At 34.1% G+C, this 5,794-nt stretch overlaps 1 pseudogene; it reads left to right on the forward strand.

The window, feature by feature from the left end:
* Nucleotides 1-4,388: 4,388 nt before the first annotated feature.
* LOC147392019 (antimicrobial ginkbilobin-2-like protein pseudogene) lies at nt 4,389-5,218 on the forward strand (annotated as a pseudogene).
* Nucleotides 5,219-5,794: the final 576 nt, after the last annotated feature.

The raw sequence follows: 5,794 nt of genomic DNA on the forward strand, positions 1-5,794 counted from the left end.
TTCATAATAATAATAATAAATAAAATAAAATCTAGAATAATATCTCTTCAACTATTTAAGTAAGACTCAAACCTACTAATCTCGACTATCCACTTAACATAACAAGGTCTAACGACTGTGAATAAAACTTAAATATGACAAGAACAAAAATACTATCTATGCTCAATCCTGTAATTTTATCTCCCTTGAATATTTATCCTATGAAAACTACTAGAAACACATGATAAAACTAAAAAATTACCCCCAAACATTTATACTATGACAATGGACATATATATCATAAAAATAAGTACAAATACTAATCTTAATTACTAAAATAAAATCTTCCTAAATATAAAATGAAATAAAATATAAAACCTAGTGACCTAATGGAAAAAGCTCATGATTTCAGATATCTTCACCAATAATATAAATAACGGTATGATACATCAATATACACGTCTTATTACAATGCATCTTATCTAAGATACTACCATTTATTATTGGTTGATTATGGCATTCATGTCAGCCCCATCATTGTAGCACACGGGCTCCCTAAAGAAAATTACTATTGCACTAATTAAGAGTACTGTGCAGAAATCAAATCAAGTTGTTTTAAACAAGGTCGGGCAGGATGTATGAGACATAGAAAAATTCTCTTCGGAATTCACTAATTTCTATCTTGTATCATAGAGGTCTAATATGTGTATATCATCATGATTTCTCTGGTAGTATTGACATAAGTAGTTTTGGAGTCTTTTTTATCTGTGACAACCAACGACATGATTTTGATTTAATTCCATTTTATGTACACATGTTTTACATCTCCATTTATGTCAATCCCCTTAATCCTCAATGACTAGATTTTCTAAGCTTGAGCCATCATTTCTTTCCATTGTCCGAAGCTTGGTTTGTTGGAATGTTTATATGCCTATTTTTGTGTGGCCCAACACATATAATGATTTTATTAAAGTTCGGATTGTAAAGTGTTGAAAAAAATATAGTAAATCTGGAATTCATGTGTATAATCTGGCAACAACATCAATGTCAAACCCTCGCCAGTATGCTATTGACTGGACCTGTAGTCGGTCAGGAATGTGTATCTAGGCTCGTGGCTGTAGGGTGGAATAGTAGGAAGGAGGTGAATTAGTCCCATATCGATTAGGGAACATTCGAGATTATGGCCTATAGATAATCTAACTTTCATACCTTGTAACAACACATTTTAAAGTAGTGAGAGAGAAACCCAAATTGAAAAAAATAATTACCTAGTCGAGAGTTGGGTGTCACAACTGATATCAGAGTAGAGGACAACTCTCTTATAAGATGAGGAGTGTTATCACACTCAATGGGGCACATGTGACGAGGCTCGTGCTTGTTTGGGGAAATAAAGAGAGGAGGATGAAATTAGTCCCACATCGACCAAGGAATGTTCGAGATTATGTGCTATAAGTAATCCAACTCCCTTACCTTATAACAACGCATTTTTTAAAGTCGTAAGGAAAATTCAAAGCGGACAATATTATTTCCTAGTCAAGGATGAGGACGTTACAATCAAGTTTTGATTGATTTTAGTGATTCTAATTTTATTTTAATGTGTTATCTAGTTAATACTACAATTTCCCCGATGGCTAGGAATTTCTCTTTATAAATAGATACCCATTCCATCTTTGTAGACAGTAAAAATCTTATTCTAATTCTCGATCTATGGTCAAAAGTTCTCCTATCTTTTTTTTTTTTTTTTTTTTTTTTGGGGGGGGGGGGGGGGGGGGGGGGGGGGGCGGTGGATCTGGTGTATTTGCTCACATAGATCGAGATTGAAGTTTGTCAAATAAACATTCAAACATAGAAAAGAGACTTGTTTGAGTTGGCTCACAAGTTTTGGAGTTGATTCAACTCGATGGATTTAGCAAGTCGGGTTTTATAAGTTTTAAAGCTATTCTACAAAACTTAAAATTGATTATAGTTAGTTAAGAAAAACATCAAAACTGATCTATGGTGCTTGAATTTTCCAAATACACAAAAAATTGTTAGAAATTTTAAAAATACTGTCGAAATGATTCAGATCTTAGAAAAGCTATTGAGCTGGACAAGTTACAATGGGATTTTTGCTCAGATGCCTTTTAGATCTTTAGCAATGTACATTTTCCTTACCTACTGAAAATAGAAATTAATCAGTTAATGTGGCCAAAAGAGTATGTAATGTGTCATATTTGGTAATAGGGTTATTAGGCTTTGCCTCGATAAAAAAATAATTAAGAGCTCTTCCAACACTTATAAAACACACAATCGCAATCAAATCAATTCAGTTGGTTATTTAAATTTGACCTAGTTGCACCAACAAGTAGAATAAATCATATTTTCATTATGGAAAATCCTTGGGGGACTTTGTTTTTCTCTGTGATTCTCACTGCATTGATGTGATAGCCATAGATGTCTTTCATCGAAATACAAGTAAAAAGCATCTACGGTTATGTGGCTACCTCCACATCAGAAATGTGAGAATCACATTAAATCCCTGTGTCACCCCCAGCATTACTCATTCATTATTCAGCAATGGTGAAGGTGAAGGTGCACCTCCACATATTGGTGGCTCTTATGTTTAGTAATGGAAAAGTCAACATTACGCTTGTTTAATTGTTATTGTTTGAATTGAGAAATTTGACTCATAGGACCGACGGAATGTTCTAAGTTTGACTGCTTTATTGTTGTCTGGCTCTAGTATATATCTTGTCCTGTTGTCCTTCTGACCTTCTCAAAAATCCTAAGATTATAATATTTCACACTTTTATTTTCTTGTTCTAGAAAAATGAAATTCTGTTGATTTTTAATGAAAACTCGTGAGAGTATTTATTGAAATAATTTATAGAATAAATGTAAATTTTAATACATCAGTGTAATCTGACCAACGTTTAAAATTAGTATCTATCATCTTAAAATTGTATGATAATTAAGTCAAATAAAAATAAAAGTAATTAAATATAGAGCCCTGATAATATGACTCACCAGATGACATACATTCAAATGACTCCATTATGTGTACAAGTTCAAGAATCGTAGATCTGTGTGCCTCGAGATTCACAATTCCCTTTGGATACATTTTTTATGAGGAAGTGTAATCATGTATCCCAAAGTGTTCAGATCTATGGTACCTGAATGTGTCATGTCATGGAGTCATTTGAGTGTGCCATCTAACAAATCATATTATCACGACTCTTAAATATAAGTGACGTGCCTTACATCTTTGTTGCCGAATGTTTGATCCATTCATTTTTTTTTCTTTTACCAACAAGTGCATCCATAATCATCCTAATTAAGTCTCATCAATATCTTGGTATTCTCTACTGGGTACAGTGAAGAGAGAAAAATGTTTATATTCCAATTAAATTTCCTATTAATCTAATTTTTATCAATCAAGAAAAATTTATATTTTAATGTCAGATTCTCCTAGGATTTACATTAGGATTGAAAATTAAGAGAATCTAGTCTTAATAGATATCCAAGCATGTGGGTCACATAATGAAAAGAGCCTAGATCCTACGCATTCAGGGCGGAGGATTGACTAAGGCATTATCCAAGAGAATTTTGAAAATGAGATATTTTAATCATTAATTCCTTCGATTGTGAATTATGTGGCATGTGTTGAGGTGTGAGAGCGGAGTTTTCAATCCTCCACCCTAGGACCTGGGTGCATACGATCGGGACTCTAATGAAAAATATTATAAAAAGTTCTCACTTATCTTATTATGATCTCATGAATAACATAATGGTCCAGTGGGATTACCTTATTACAATGCTTTTTTTCCCTGATCTTATTAGTACCTCTTTTTTCCATTACAAATGGTGTACCTCTTTTTTCCATTACAAATGGTGTCTCCACCATGAATTGGTCACCTAATTAATCAGTGTTTTACTAGGTCAACAGTTTGATAATTCGAGCTTCTACTTTACAAACAAAGAATTACAAAAAAAAATTATTTTAGTCTAGAAGGTCTTGGGCGAAAAAGTCAATCATGTATCATTAAAAAAGCGGCACTGAAAAAGCGTAACCGTCAAGCACAAAAGAAATTCAACTTTTTAATGTCACATGAATCAACTTGACACGTGGTGTACATCAAGAGAGATTGGACCCACCGATCAGTTGATCTGACCGAAGCAATCACTTCAAGCCAATAATCACGGTGACTAGTTGAGAATCGACCTTGGTCTAGTCTTTCTAAGATCATCCAATCTAACTTCTTTTAAAAACCATTTCATATTCTTTTAATTTATTATGTAATACTTGTTATCTAGAATTTCAGATTTTTCAACTTTGGGTGATGCAGTGCGCCCACAACTTAGCAACTTGTTGATTTGCTCAACCATACGTTTATGAGAGAGAGGTTAGTATTTGTCAAACAAGGCAATATATGATATTTGCTCTATTTAAAGGAGAACAATTCCTAGAAAAAAAACCAATCCAAAAAAAAACATCTCCCTTCCATAATCACTTACCATGAATTTCTTCATTTCTTCCCCACTTTGTCTCTTATCCTTCACTCTTCTTCTCCACAGCGTCACCTGCATGGATCCTCTCTTTCATTTTTGCTCCAAGTCCAAGAACTATACTTCGAATGGACCTTATGAGAAGAACTTGAACATGTTGGTGAGTTACCTCTCTACCTCAGTACCCACGACGGGTTATAGCCAAAGCTCTATAGGGAAAGGCCAAGATGTAGTGAACGGGCTTGCTTTATGTCGGGGTGATGTCGCAAGCAAAGAGTGCAAGACTTGTGTTATTGAGGCAAGTAGTGAGATTCGCAATCGCTGTCCCAATGACAAAGGAGCGATCATATGGTACGATTACTGTCTCTTGAAGTACTCGGATGTAAAGTTCTTTGGAAAAATTGACTACGACAGGTTCTACATGTGGAACATAAATAAAGTAAGCGATCCAGAATCATTTAATAAGAAAACAAGGGAGCTGTTAATTCAGCTATCTACCAAGGCCCAAGTTACTCCGCTGCTGTTTGCGACTGGAGAAGAACAGCTCGGAGAATCGGATAAACTATATGGTCTTGTTCAATGCACAAGGGACCTATCTAGCACTGAGTGTAAGAAGTGTTTGGACGATGCCATAAGTGAGCTTCCAAGCTGTTGTGATGGGAAAGAAGGAGGAAGGGTTGTTGGTGGGAGTTGTAATTTTAGATATGAACTGTATCCGTTTGTCAATTCTTAGGCGTTAAGAGGTAGAAATTCGAATTTCTAGGATCTGGGATTATCCAGAATATTATGCATAAATAAAGTGTTATAACAACACCTTTTAATTTGTTATTCCTTTTCTTCTATTATTTTTTCCCATCGATAAGTTTATATTTGTAGTTAATTTTCTTTGCTTTAATTATAAAAAGGAAAATGGATCGGAAAGAGGAGAGAAATACAAGTATAGAGAGGGGGGGCATATCAAACGAACAAAAGCAATACCAGCTAAATCACCCATAAAAAAAATTTCTTACATCCAAAGGAAAGGAAGATAAAGAATGGGAACTAAAGACTTATCCAATCAAGAAGACAATTTAGCCAATGTGTCCTCCACCAAATTCTGTTTGCTAAATACATGATGCATGTTCCAATGGGTATTAGAAAATTTGTTCTAGCTATTACGAACTAATGTAGAGTAGAACACACAATCCTATAACTTATGTTAAAAATCTGGTTCTATAGTGAAATCTCAAGAACTAAAAGTAATGAAGAATCTCTAACCTTATGTTTGGATAGAGAGAAATGGATAAAAGAGAAGATAATTGAAGAGAAAATAAATGAGTTTCTCTCAATT

This window comes from Akebia trifoliata, chromosome 11 (assembly GCF_017979445.1).
Source record: "Akebia trifoliata isolate Shusen 1 chromosome 11, ASM1797944v1, whole genome shotgun sequence".
NCBI classification, from domain to species: Eukaryota; Viridiplantae; Streptophyta; class Magnoliopsida; order Ranunculales; family Lardizabalaceae; genus Akebia; species Akebia trifoliata.